At 40.2% G+C, this 15,476-nt stretch overlaps 1 pseudogene; it reads right to left on the bottom strand.

The window, feature by feature from the left end:
• Positions 1–1,412: 1,412 nt before the first annotated feature.
• Positions 1,413–15,476, bottom strand: part of LOC100464426 — a 67,069-nt pseudogene continuing 53,005 nt past the window's right edge.

Here is a 15,476-nt window from a genome sequence, read left to right as displayed (position 1 = left end):
CTGAATGATCTGAATTATAGTATTTCAAAAGCAGCATGGTTCAGTGAACTAAATAGCACCGTTTTTTGGCTCTGCTTTCCTCAACGACTTGGCTTCTTTCCCCTCAGTTTTAAGTTATGAATAGCTTTACATAATTGCTGATGCTTAATCTCTGTGCAATGCTTCGAGAAATCTCTTAAGGTATAAAACCCTCAATTATTACTCTTTTTATGAGAGAATTGGAAAGGACTTGAGTGCTTTGCTTTAACAGACAGATTTAGAGTCTGAAACTGTTGACTTCTAGCCATTCAGAGAGAAAACATCTGAAAGAGTAATGCAATGAAATTACAAAACAAACAGTGTTTGGGGAACTGAGACACTATGGGCTACCCACGTCGGAAAACGATGTTCACACTTACCCCCTCTTTGTCTTTCTTCCTCCCCTTTTTCTTCACCTCTGTTCTCTTTATTGGCTTTGTATGACTATAAAGTCATTTAGTACCTGACCACATGAAGAAATATGTTGAGTTTGACTTTCTCGATGGCATAAACTCAGGAATTCATTTTAATATATGTTGCATTTATTTTACAGATGACTCTTTCTTGTTGTCCTGTACTTACGGTTCTAAACTCTATCTTGCTCTGCATTTTTATTTCCTTGCTTTGTATTGTGGCAAAAGGAAAACAAAAAGCAATCACTACATGAAGGACACCCTCTCAGTAAAGATGGTTTCCTCCAGGCCTGACTGTGAGCTTTCTCCACCCCACTCATAGAAAGGGTTAGAATAAGGAAGTAGCATGAGTCATTACGATTGCCACACGCTCAGGAAAACCCCTGCTCCATCTTCCTCTCTACCCTGGGTGACAGGAGGTAAAATTTCAGAACATATGTTCAGGAGTTCTCTGGAGGAATGCAGCATCGATTTGATCAAAAACAGCAATAGAAAAGACACATATAAAAAAAAATCTTTGAAGAGCAGAAGAATGGGTCTGATCTAAATTTGTTTATAAGCTAGTTGTTTGGAAGTAGGAATGCAGTTGCCTTTTCTTACACATCCTCTAAAACTGCTCCTAGATTAGCTCACCCAAGCCTATCCCACCCCCATGTGGCTGACATACATATAGTATTGTTTCTGTGGGGAAGACACATTTGGCTTTCCAGTTTGATTACTAGGGACATGTTCAACAAAATGAAAAGACAGCCTGCAGAATGGGAGACAATATTTGTTATCCATGTAGTTAATTTTATATATGGTGTGAGGTAGGGGTTCAATTTTATTCTTTTTCATTGGTTGTTCCAACACTATTTGTTGAAAAGATTATTGCTGTTGTTGTTGTGTGTGTGTGTGTGTGTGTGTGTGTTTAAATTATATCCTCCATTTAATTTTTTTTCCAGAGAACAGTTTTTCTTCAGTCCTTAAGGACTTAGCTCTTTACACGGGCTTTGGTGGAAGTTATGGGGTTGCACCCTTGGGTCCAAATCGGGGTGGGGGTGTTGGGTCCTTCCATGCTTCATAAGAGCAATTCCTGACTACCTTGCTGTGAATGGCACAGCTCACAGAGTGATGTGATGTAGTTTCACACACAGCTTGGGAAGCATATAGGCATTGAAGACACTTGCTTTGGAAATGTCCCTGATGGCAGTGGCCTCTACTATGTTCTGAATAATGAACTTCTTAATGGCCTTGTCCTTGGGCACACAAAAGGCAGAGCTGGTGCAGCAAACAGGCTGCACTTGGCCAGAGCCCTTTCTGGCACGACCACTATTCCTCCTTTTCTTGGTTATCTTGGAAGCGAGGACCCAAGAGAGTGAAAAGATTGTTGTTTATCCATTGAAATACACCAGTACCAAATTGTCTTTACTACTTTATTACTGTAGCTTTGTAATAAATAATTTTGAAACTAGGATGTCTAAATCCCACAAGTTTCAGTGGCTCAGTCGGTTAAGCATCTGACTCTTGATGTTGGCTCAGGTCATGATCTCAGGATTATGAAATGGGGCCTTGTGTTGGGCTCTGCACTGGATCTGACCTGTCAAATTCTGCAAAAAAAAAATAGCAGCTGACACTTTGAGAGGGTTTGGGTTGAATGCGCAGATCAGTTTGTGGAATATTGCCGTCTTAACAATAATAGTGCCTTTTGATCCGTGAATATGTGATGTTTTTCCATTTATGTAGATATTCTTTAATTTCTTTCACTGACATTTTGTAGATTTTCAGTATATAAATCTTGTGCTTTAAAAAATTTATTTCTAATTTTTTTCCTTTGTAAATGGAATGGTTTTCTTGATTGAGTTTTTTTTCTTTGCCATGGCATTTCAATACTTTATTAAAAATAATATAATGTTCAATAATAAATCTGATTTAAACACATAAAAAATAGGCAAACTTATTTGGCCTCTTATCCATTCATTCATTCATTTGCTTATATTTACCAGACGCTATTGAACATCAAAGACTTCCAGATTAAAAACCAAGTGCCAATTATTTTTCAGTATTTCATTTTCTTTTGTGTATTTTTTTTATTAACATGTAATGTATTTTTTCTTTCAGGGGTACAGATCTAATTCATCAGTCTTACACAATTCACAGCACTCACCATAGCACATACCCTCCCCAATGTCCATCACCCAGCCACCCCATCCCTTCCACCCCCCTCCACTCCAGCAACCTTCAGTTTGTTTCCTGAAATTAAGAATCTCTTATGGTTTGTCTCCCTCTCTGGTTTCACTTTGTTTCATTTTCTCCTCTCTTTCCCTATGATATTCTGCCTTGTTTCTCAACCTATCAGTGAGATCATATGATAATTGTCTTTCTCTGATTGACTTATTTTGCTTAGCTTGATTGTGTTTTTGAATTATTCTCATACTTTCCTTTAGTTTATTAGGCTATTTAAAGTCTTTATTTAAGAAGTCCAAAGTCTGGACTTTGTTAGGGAGAATTGACTCGTTTTCTTTTGCATGGCTATACATTCCTGTTTTTTTTTATGTGTCTAGTATTTTTCTGTTTTAAACAATACATTGTGGCAACTCTCGAAATCAGATGCTTTCTTCAGAGTTTGTTGTTATGCCTGTTTTTTGTTTTTGTTATATTGTTGCTGTTTGTTTATTCATTTGTTTAGTGACTTTCCTGCACTCTTTCTGTAAAGCCTGTGCTTTCTGTCCTATGTGGCCATTGAAGTCTCTGCTTGGTTAGCTTAGTGGTCAGCTAATGATTAGACAGAGATTTCCATAAATGCTTTGAATGAATAACTCTCCCAGCCTTTGTGTGTTGGGCTATATCTGCAGTGATCTTGCTAGCAGTTTACAACTTTGCCTTGAGCGTCAAGGCAAGCTAAAGATGAGAGATTAGTTTATTATGTATGCATACAGCCCTGCATGTGTTCTACTAGACTTCCAAGAAAACATGTGAGCTTTTCAAAGTCCCTTATGGACCTCACCTTCCCCTGTTCTTTTCAGGTGTTTTGATTAGCCCCTCTTAGTCACATCATCTTAGGCAGCTACAATGTTAAAACAATTGCCTCTGATTTTTTTCTTTTTTCTTTCAAATTCCCTAGAATCAGGGATGTTGTTACAGAGCATGTTCTGAGGGAGGTCAAATAAGGACACGTCCTGAGAATGGGGATTTTCAATAAGCTTGCCATAAGCCGGTCAAATGTTGACAGTTATGGGGCTTTGGGGAAGTTCCAAACCCATCTACCCTCTTCAGTTAGACTGCTGGTTTGCATGGCTATTACAGTTACGAAGCTTTTGGTCCTCAAGGCTACCATGAAGCTAGGGAGGGAAAGATGGTTCTTACCAAGATTCTGCCCTTTTTCTGGATAGACACAACTTGGAATTTTGTAATTCTTTAGTTAATGTCTGGAATATGGAAAAAGTTGATTTTGACTTTTGCCCAAGCTTTATTGCAGATTTTTGTAGGTCCTTGTTCTGCCATTCAAAAATCACTCTTTTTTTTTTTTTAGGAGGTTAAAAGATAATTTTTTTTAAAAAAAGGTAAAATCATGATACTCAAATCAATACAAATATTAAATAAACATGTAACAAGGATTTTATTTAACTCATTACTTAATGTGGGACCCAGTAAGATGTTAGAACTTTAAGAGGGTATTGAAAGACACACACACACACACACACATGCACACACACACAAGCACAGGCAATTAAGAATGCTGTCTAGTTTTACTTATAATGCATATTTTGTTAGCACTGACAGCCCAACAACCAGTTGTATTTTGCAGATCCCAATTCATTTGCATTTCTTCAGAAAATAATCATTTGCATTATGATCCATTTTCTACCACTGCCAGAGTCGTAAAATAGTTGAGAGATAGTGAAAGCAAAGATAAATTAGAAGGGAGGATGGACAGGACATAAGGTCATCTTTTTTTGCCCACATCAAAGTCTTTCACAATTTTTCCTGATACAGGAGTGGAGAGGAGAGCACGGGAATGGCATGGGAATGGCACACAGACATGTGGTCAAGGGGGCTGTTTATGACCCCATCTTAGGGGATCATTTCTTTTATGTGCCCCAGACTCTTCATCCGTGAGGGAAAGGGGATGGCCCAAGTGATCACTAGGCTCCTTCCATTCCAGTGTTCTTTAAAGTGTGGCTCTTGGACCACCAGTGGCAGCATCACCTAAAAACTTGTTAGAAATGCAAATCGTCAGGCTCCATCCCAGTCCAGCTGAATCAGAAACTCCAGGGTGGGTCCCAACAATCTGTGTTTTAACAAGCTCTCCAGGTGATTCCAATACAATTACATTTTGAGAACCATTATATCCCAGGTTCATGGGATGGGTCTTCGATATCAGGGAGATTCTGTTATCATAAGAGTGTATTTGCTACTTCCTCTTGAAGTTGGAAAGCATACAATTCTATGTTTGTGTAAAAGAGAAAGTTGGTTTGGTTGAAGCTTCTTTGATCTAGGCAAAACTTCAATCTACTATTTATTTCAGCATAACCATTTTAAAGACAGGCCAGAGAAGTATTTCTTGAACCTTTGTGTTTCACATATTTTATACAGTTAGAAGATCTCTCCCAGTTGTCACGGCAGGCAGAGATGAGATGAGTCTTCCCAGATCTTATGCTGGTAAACGTTTCCTCTCGTTCCTTGCATGCAGAGGCAATGAACACAAGGCCCTGTATGGCATGATTGGAAAACTTCTATTTAAACTGTGTCCCTGGGTGGGGCACTTCTGCTCTTACTTATGATGAGCCATTCTGTTTCTGTTCAGTACGCACAGGACTAGTCTGTCCTGTTTACCACTATCATTTTTTTAGAGGTTACAGCTCTGCTGTGCCAAGTGAAAGGATGGTTTTCAAACATCCTAATTCTATAATATGCCTTCTGTACATTCTCAACATCGTGCTCTTTCCAGTGTTTTTTACACTAATATTCTCTCCTTAGCTCTATCTGATTGACTGGTATAAAGGTCATCATTATTTTTAACCTGTTGCCTTGACCATCTTTGAAAACTCTTTTATCAGTGACTTATCCTTAAGTATCAGTCACCAATTACATTGACCAAAGCAGGAGCTGTGAACTTAAGAACCACTGAGATTTCAGAACTTGTCAATACGTCACTATTCACACTGTAGGCAAGTTTCTCCAGGAGGTATTAATAGGTTAACTAGGAAGAAAGTATTGTGTGTGGTCAATTCTTTCTCTTGAAGATTCATAATGTACGTTGTGTTAAAGGCTCTGAGAGTCTGACAGTAGAGAAACTTGTTTGTGTTTGACTCAACACTCTCCAAACTTCTTTGAACTACTGGTATACCTAATGCCATTCAGCTTGGGAGAGACACGTGTGGAAGATTTGAGCTGCTGTGTAAGACCAGATATTTCACAGAATCCGATTTCACTCATTCATGATCAAATAAGGGCAACTAGTTGAGGGCCAGTCTTAGATAACAAAGCATCAGTGTAAATGTGAGTTAGGTACTGATGATAGTAGTTGAGTCCACCGCCGCTTTGTTAAACAAAACCTGGAAGCCTCTTAGAAATGCAGATTCTCCAGAGGGGGGAATGAAACATGAGAGACTATGGACTGTGAGAAACAAACTGGGGGCCTCAGAGGGGAGGGGGGTGGGGGAATGGGATAGACTGGTGATGGGTAGTAGGGAGGGCACGTATTGCATGGTGCACTGGGTGTTATACGCAACTAATGAAGCATCAAACTTTGCATCGGAATCCGGGGATGTACTGTATGGTGATTAACACAATATAANCTGTATGGTGACTAACATAATATAATAAAATAAAATTAAAAAAAAAAAAAAAGAAATGCAGATTCTCAGGTCCTAATCTAGATTTATTTTATAAAAAGCTTCATTTGGATGAGATGTGATTCCCATGCATTTTAAAGTCTGAAAAGCACTGATTACAGCATTTCCCCTATTATTTCTTTTTTTCACTGCCTACCCCATCTAGAATTCCTTGGGATGTTTCCCTTCCTGGAAATTCAAAATCCTTTGCCATTATTTTTATGCAAGCTTTTGTTTCTCTTTCTCTTCCCTGAATCTATTATCCTATGTGGTTTGTTTTATATCTAACATTATGGCTGGGTCTGGGAAAATTCTATGAGGATCATAGTAAACTTTTGAAAATTAATAACATTACCTAAATTGTTGAACACTATTAATTAGCTTTCTAATGTCGGTCTAAGTCTTTCTTTAATTGTAGGAAAGGGTGGGGGAATGTATTAATGATCTTCTTCCATTTAAAAAAGTTCCTAAGAGTTAAAAATATAAATTCTGCATATACTAAAAATAGCATTCTTTTTCACCATAATTTATTTTCAGATGTCTGACTTTCCAAATCATGCAGTGGTAGCCATAATAAATATTATACAAGGGGCACCCGGGCAGTTCAGTCAGTTAAGTGACTGACTCTTGATTTCAGCTCAGGTCGTGTTCTGGTGATCCTGGGATGAGCCCTGTGTCAGGCTTCCCACTCGGCACAGAGTCTGCTTGAGTTTCTTCCTCCCTCTTCTCTGCCCCTCCCTCCCTGAGCACACACACACACTCTCTCTCTCCTTCAAAAAAAAAATCACAGTGAAAATCTATAGGTTAAATATCAATTTTTCCCACTGAAATATAAATGTAAATATATATAAATTATATAAAATTGTATATAAATATATTTATATATAAATATAAATATATTTAATATATTAAATAATATATTTGGGCTTCACCTTAGCTAAAATGTCTGAGATTTGACCATGTTTTCATTAGACAATGAATGTAGGTTTTGATGATCCCGTCCTCCAAGTATTTCCAGAGAAAGCAGTGAGAGGAAAATTTAAATTCTGACAAAGATTTACTCAAGTTTGTTCTTTTGTGGGGAAGAAGAGCTGTATAGTGAAATCTAAAACATTCAAAACTCATAACTGTTCTTGTTTCAAGCAAACACCAGGTCTCTAGGTTTATTAGCCTATAAGATCACAGAACTCCAAAAAATGTTCCTGAAAGTTCTCTTTTCTTCAACCCTTGCACTCATATCTATTCATGTCAGTGAAGAGAGTAACCTTAATATTTTAAAACACATATCATGTACAAAGGAAGTGAGGACTGCAAATATGGGAAAAGAATGTGATACAAAGAAGTGCGTTCTGTGTTTAGCAGAGAAACCGTGAAGGCTTCGGAGAACCAGCTAAATGCATGAGGTCAATAACTCAACATTTTAAATTCCCCAGTGCTGAGTTTTTTTGGTTTGCAAGAAATCTGAAAGGCATTAAGCTTCTAGGAAAAAAGTGTTGCAACTCTGGATTTTTGCCTGTCCTTTGACCCTAATAAGGCTGTTTAAAAATAAAGTTAGCAAGGAACTTGGTCTGTCTCTAAAATGAGGAATAATACTGTGTTCTTACAAGCTTCTGATATACACACCTTCCTACTTTACAAAAGCTCAAATTCACTGAGGATTAAAATATTAAGAATCTAGTCATGCAGAGAAAACAGGAGTTGTTTTCTCAGTGTCAAAAAGGAGTGACTGAAACTCTAGAGTAGCGTTGTCCAATATTGCTTTCTGTAATGGTGACAGTGCTCCCTGTTTACACAGTCCAGTGTAGTAGCCACTAGCCACATGTAGCTCTTGAACTCTTGAAACATGGCTAGTATGACAGAGAAACTGAATATTTCTTTATTTTTACTTTGATTTTAATTTAAATAGCTACAGTGGGAGGCATCTGGGTGGCTCAGTCGGTTAAGCATCCGCCTCTCGATTTTAGCTCAGGTCATGATCTCAGGATCATGAGATCCAGCCCAGCATTGGGCTCTGCACTCAGTGGGGAATCTACTTGAGATTCTCTCTCCTTCTCCCTCTGCCACCGCACCCCACCCCCCATGCACACGCACTCTCTCTGTCTCTCTTTCTCTCTCTAAAATAAATAAATAAATCTTAAAAGAATAAGAAGCTACAGTGGTCAGGGTCTACTGTGTTAGACAATTCAGCTCTAGGAAGATTTTCTTTCCATTGTGAATTTAACATTTGCAGCAGTATTTTTATTTCTTTTATTTTTATTTTTTTGAAGATTTTATTTATTCATTCGACAGAGATAGAAACAGCCAGAGAGAGAGGGAACACAAGCAGGGGGAGTGGGAGAGGAAAAAGCAGGCTCATAGCGGAGGAGCCTGATGTGGGGCTCGATCCTGTATCGCCGGGATCACACCCTGAGCCGAAGGCAGACGCTTAACTGCTGTGCCACCCAGGTGCCCCAGCAGTATTTTTATTTCTTAATGTTATTTTCTAGTTTACGGATTTAGAAAAAAACCATTTTGTACCTCAGATGAGAATAAATTTTGTAATATTTGCAATGCCATTGCTTAGAGATAGTCTCTTGAAAATAACGACATTAAGTGGCCCACTAGACAATGTTGTATGAGGGGTAGAAACGCTTGACATAAAGTCCAAGATACCCTCACATCTGCAGTCTGCGGGGCAGGCTTGACTGGTGTACAGAAAAAGGACCAAGGAAAATCTGCGCATGGTGAAGAGAAATCACCGCTGGTACTGTAGGTCTGTCATTTTCTCCTTTTATTTTTATTACATTAAAAAAAGATTTATTTATTTATTTGAGAGAGAGAGAGAGACAGAGACAGAGAGAAAGAGTGCACTCATGTGCGTGCAAGTCCAGGAAGGGCTAGAAGGAGAGAATCTTCAAGCAGACTCTGTGCAGAGTGTGGAGCCCAAGGTAGGGCTCAATCTCATGACCCATGAGATCATGACCTGAACTAAAACCAAGAGTTGGACAGCTTAACTGACAGAGCCACTCAGGCACCCTTATTTCTACTAATTCGGAGTGACTTTATCAAGTCTTTTGATTTATCCTTTTCTGATTGGCATTTGAAATTTGAGACTAGGCTAAATAAAGGACCCAGTTTTTAGGTGTGTACGCTCCCTACCTGCCACCACCACCAGGAAAGGCTGGAGATGATGAACCAGCGTGGGTGGTGGCCTGCAAAGAAGCCCCCTGTGAGCTCTTTCCTTATTTTAATGTAATGCTAATGGTGTTTCTTGAAATATCATCTTTGTTGGGTCTTTCCTTCAGGATTGGATTATAGACCACATAGGAAAACCAGTTTCATTACTTGAGGGCGTCGGGGTGGGGAGATGTCATACTCCCTCTGGCCAGACACCCGAGTCCCTACAGCGGTTCTATTGAAGAACCATTTCGCATGTGCAATGTGCTAAATGTGTCTTCCCCCAAACTCGTATGTTGAAGCCCCAACCCCCAGTGTGATGGTATTAAGAGATTGGGCCTTTGGGAGGTGATTACATCATGAGGACGGAGCCCTTATAAGAAGAGATGGGCGAGGACTTGCCTGTGATAACAAATCCAGGAAGAGGGCTCTCATCAGGAGCTGAACTGGCTGGCAACTTGATCTTGGACTTCACAGCTTCCCAAACTGTGAGAAATCAATGTCTGTTGTTTAAACCAAGCAGTCTATGATATTTTTGTTATAGCAGCCTGAGCTGAGACGGTTTGAGAAAAAAAGAGAAGCCCTCCTCCCACTCTCCCTTGGGGAGGCAAGACGAACATAATCTTCTTACTCCAACTGTATAGAAGCTGCAGGAAGGGGGCGTAGGTAAGTTTTGTGTCCCTTAGAGAGTCAGGCACAGATGTTCCAATGCTTCCCTTTAGGACTTGAGATATAGTGTATGGTGATCCCCTCACCAAACTGAGAGAATTAATTGGCATTTGGTGGAAGCAATCTCAAAATTAGGAGGCACAAGATTTATAAAAAGCAAGGAATATAAATACATTAAAAACAACGTTTTCTAATCCTCAGAGGATGATGCTCAAGATGGAAAAATACCAGTATTCGTCTCCTGTTGACCACAAGTCACCTCCAAATAGTTCACGTCGTGTACACAAATACGGGGAAAGACCTTCACCAGGCTTAGCATCTATTTTCACCTTACCTATAGAATTGAGATGATTTTAAAAAATGGCTAAGCAAAAGTTGGAATGTGGGAAAGTTCTTCTCTGATAACCTCTGCCCACTTGTGCCTTCCTCTTTCTGGTACTTCCAAAAAGTACCTTTTCCTTCCCTCTGAAACCCCTGCCCCTACGGAACGTAGAGACACAAATACACCAACACAGACACACATTCGCAGATGCTATGTATGCAAAAACAGGCCTTCAATCTTTATGCTTCCTGTTTGTTTGTTCTCTGGCCTTTTTTTTTTTTTAAGATTTATTTATTTGAGAGAGAGTGTGTGTGTGTATGTGTGTGAGTGTGTGTGTGTGTGTGCACGTGTGTGCAAGGGGGCGGAGCAAGGGAGGCGAGGGGCAGAGGGAGAGAATCTTTCAAGCAGACTTTGTGCTGAGCACAGAGCCCCACTCTGGGCTCAATCCCATCATCCTGAGATCAAGACCTGAGCCAAAATCAAAAGTCCAACACTTAACGGGCTGGGCCACCCTCTGGCCCTCTTTTTATTATGTATGATCCACTTAAATCTTCCAGTGCAGTCTCTTATGCTCAGCCTCTTTCCTGCCCCCCTAACACCTGACAGGGTTTGTGCTTTTGTCCTAGGCCTTTAGGTTTTACTTTTTAGTAACTAGTCAGAAAAAATAATTCCTGCTAGTCTTCTCGGTAAAAGGAAAGACGTTAATGTGTGATACCTTTCAGGTACCAAATGTACACTCCTGAACAGGCCATGGCCTTTGGAAATTAGCTGTGCTAACCCATAGGAGTGCCTCCCAGGGCTACTGTGCAAGGCAGGATGGGGGCTGGCGGAAAAGATACTGCTGGAGCGTAGGACCTTCTCTGTTCCCTTCAATTCATGCCACCTAGACAAGTTTACAAAGAATTTTTTCTAGGGGGTTATTTGTCACTCATTGAATTGGTTTTGGGGTTGCAGCCCAAAATGAGACAGAAAAAGCTTTCTCTCTTCACCTGTTGCATAGTGGCGATTCCCCAGATTTTTACATGTTAAAAAATACATTTATGCTTTTTGCAAGTGGAATTATTTCTCAGAAAGTTTTAAGTGGCTTTAAAAAATATGACTAGAATTTCTTGGAGACAGAAACTTCATTTGACACAGGTTTCCTATGAAAGCTTTTCATTGTTTCCTTCATTAGTGTTTGAGTTGCGAGTCCTTGTGAAGTAAGTGGACTATGGGGATTTTGTAATGTTCCAGACACCCCTGTCTCCCCTGCCTGCTGTGTGCATTATCTCCACTAAGACTGTTACAGCAGAAATGCAAAGAGAAAGAGCCAAATGTTGGCTTTGGGCTGCCAGCACAGGCTCTTAAGTCCTCCGGTTTCCTTTTAGCCCTTCCTATCGGCTAGCGGCTACTTGTTCTTTGTCACTTGGCTGAAGTCTGATGTCTCCAGAACGCCTTCTCCAGTTTCCGGTAAGTTCTCTTATTTTGGCTTCATAGTGTCATAGCACACTTTTATCTCAGCGTTCAACACACCTTGAAATTACTCATGTTACCCCTTTCTTGGCAGGAGGCTCGTCTTATTCAAGGCTCATTTGTACTTCCCCCCATCTCACCCCCTCACAATGTCTACTCTAGTGCCTAGCACATAGCAGCTTGCTCAATAAATGTTTATGAGAGAGAGGGAATAAGGAGGGATTGGGATGTATTCTGAATCACATTTTGCAGTAACAGAACTAAGTCTTTTTACCAGGAGTTGGCAAACCCTTGGTTGAAGGCCAGGTAGTAAATATTTTACAGTTTGCACGCCATCCAGTCTCTTTCACAACTTCTCAAGTCTGCCATGATAGCAGGAAAGTAGATAATACACAAATGATTGGGTGTGGCTGTGCTCCAATGCAACTTTATTTCCAAAAACAAGTGGCACACAGATTTGGCCTCAGGGATCGTTTACCAGCCCTCGTAGTAAAGTAAGAGTGGTTTCCTGACCTCACTTAATTCTACACTTAGAGTTTATTTGTACGTGGCTGTTCTTCCCCCAAACTCAAAGTTTTTTTTTTACATATTTGAATGAGAGTATATTATGGTGGAAAATAATTTTCTCAGTAGTTTGCTAGCGGCCTAAAGATTTAATGTCCAAGCAAAGATGTATTATTTACAACCAAGAGGAAGCTTCCTTACTAAGAGAAAGCAATTTAAGTCCCACTAGCTCTAATGTGCTTGTGAGTGGGAAGAAACAATTAATATCAAGCAAATAGTACATTTTTAAGAAAAATCTGTTCCCCTAGTGGCTCCCAGGTCATCAAGACAATGGACTTTTTAATGGGCAGGAATTATGTACTTAATAAAATTGTAATACTGGCTCTGCTTGTCGGAGGAAGCTCATTATTCACAGATTATGTTTCTCTGCGTCGTCCTGTTCTCCCACCGTTTCTTGACATTAATGATGTTCTCTGGTAGGCCTGTCTCTCACAGAGCTCCATGTGGTCCAAGCTGGATCTTGGCTTATATGGCTCTCTGCCAAGATTAAACTGTGGGGGTGGCAGGAGGACTCCAGGATCTCTAGGATTCCATTCAGTTCTCAAATTTATAAACTTCTTCCTCCTCTCTAAATGCCACTTTTCCATCCCAGCCTGGCTCTGGCTTGGCACATATCCTACATTTAAATTAGCTTTTCCTTCTCTGAACTCCAATCGACTCTTTAGGCTATAGAACATATGGCAGAGTTAGTTTGACTAGTAATCTGATTTCTGTGTATTTCCCCTTCTTTCCGTGTCTTACCTTCACTTGAACTCCGGGGAATCCCCAGACTTTAATCAAACACCAACGCAAGCATTTTCAGATGCTTACTTATAAACACTTCATAAGTTTGGGGCAAGGCTGTGAGAAGCACAGTGGAAGGGCAACAGGGCTATGAGAAGAAGGTGTGGAGGGACAGACTTGCCCAAATGGAGCCAGGGAAGGGAAGGAAAGACCAAGATGTGGAGGGATTCAGCTTGAGATCCACTTGCTCTCAGGAACTAATGGTTACTGCCCATGGACAACACACCGTCTAAAAGTACTGGGCCTTTATTCGTGCCCTGGACAAAGGTGGAGTACTTGCAGGGGAGAGAAAATATTTTTTCCTAGTACTTTCCTACATTCTCTGGCTGAGGTCCTATAAATTGAATAGATGAAAGACACATTAATAAATAGCTTGGGGACAGCTCTTGGTCTTGGTGGCATGGGGGCTGCAGGTTCTGGGGTAGGTTTCCCCCCAGTACTCCCCTATGAAGGAGGCAGAGAGCACAGCCCTGGATGCTCTCACTTCCTACCGCACAGTGACGAAATTGCTAGCCATGTGAGCTCAAGAGGGGGATAGCCCCTGTGGGCCTGTGAGGGGAAGTGACCAGGGCCGTATGGTGCAGGGGCAGCTGCATGACTGGCCTCCAACTGGGGCCAGGACTATTCTGCCGGGGTGTAAAATTTTAAACGAGAATACAGAGTATTATTTTTGAGGAAATGAGAGTGAATAAGTCATCTCTGACCTCTTCCAGCCTTTTTTCATAAGAGAGACTATATTAACCTTATATATTCAAAGACTGCATAATCCTGCCTCCAGCATCAGTGGTTTCTCTGTTTCGTGATCCACAAGAACTTCTTCAGCAACAAATGAAATGGCCCAGGGGTGTGGAAAACAGGACTTTTACATTGGTCTGGGATTGGCCGTGAGCTCCAGCATTTTCACTGAAAGGAGTTTCATTTTGGGGGGGGTGGGGAGATCTTTTGTGCTTTGCCAGGAAAGGCTCCCTGAGAGCAGGTCAAAGTGGCCATGCATATCTTAAAGAATGGTTGTGGTGGGCTGGACTGCTATCAAGTATGTATACAGAACATTTGAAGAAAATTTCGTAGTTATATATTAGATATTTGCATATACTAGTATAGCCTCATATTAGCACATTTTAAAACTTTAAATAAATCCTTGTGGGTTTTGTTTTTGTTTTTAGAGAGAGAGAGAGAAAGGGAGAGCATGGGGTTGGGGGGCAAAGGAAGAGAATCTTAGGCAGGCTCCAGGCCCAACAAAGAGCTGGAGGTAGGGCTTGATCTCTTTAGGATGACCTGAGCCAGGGTCAAGAGTCTGATGCTTAATCAACTGAGCCAGCCAGGTGCCCATATAAATTCTTGTTTTTTTAATGAACAAAACTCAAATTATGTAAAAGTTAAGCCAGTAAAAGTCATCTAGCAGTTTAACAGTTTATTTAATTCAAATGAGAAGATTTTCTTTTACCTCTCTGATTAAAACATGTCTGATATTAAAAAAAGAAAACAATCAGAAGTTTATTAACACGTGCATCATGCTTACAAATGGAAGCACTCAGTGGTGAGTAACTCAAAGGGTTGGTTAGAACTTGGGCTTATATAGCATCTTAGCAAAGGAACAATATAATTTTAGAAAAATGACAAGACAAAGAGAAAGGACTTTTGAGTTTTCATGGCAGCAAATTGTGGGAACGCAGATAAATGGGAAACTAACGGTAGATAACACTAGTTCTAGCAAGGTTTGTGATGTAGTTTCCTCTGGTGCCACCTCCAGGCTGATAAGGGTCTAAAGTTGTCTCTGTGATTAATTCTTGTTCTTCTTGGAGGAGGGGGTTCTTTGTAAGTTTATATCCTGCTTTTAGGCGAATAGGAGAGGGCAGAGAGCTTTTCTTATATCTGCTTCTTCTCATTTGGCCTTAACTCAAAATATCTTTATGCCAGAGTGACATATTTGGGGATGGCATATTCTGCCACCATACAATCACCTTGTCAAAGCAGGAAGTGGGAAAGAAAACTATGGTGTCCTGGCCTAGATGGATCAGAACAGTTGGGAATTTCCCTGTGAGATGGAACAAATGTGGACCCACTACCATCATTACACACTCTGCTCTGCTGCTAACATTTGTTATTTCTTGTGCATTCATCTTATTTTTAATTACTTTTCTATGAATAAATTTCTTCATCTCAAAACGGGTAGAATAAGACCAACCTTGCAGAGTTATTGTAGGGAGAAGTGAATATGTGTAAGACTTGTAAAATTATTCTGTTATACCAAAATAAAGAATTATTAAATCAAAAGTTCTCTGA

The sequence above is a fragment of the Ailuropoda melanoleuca genome, chromosome 1 (genome assembly GCF_002007445.2).
Source record: "Ailuropoda melanoleuca isolate Jingjing chromosome 1, ASM200744v2, whole genome shotgun sequence".
Lineage (NCBI taxonomy): Eukaryota > Metazoa > Chordata > Mammalia > Carnivora > Ursidae > Ailuropoda > Ailuropoda melanoleuca.
This window is presented reverse-complemented; position numbering and strand designations above follow the sequence as displayed.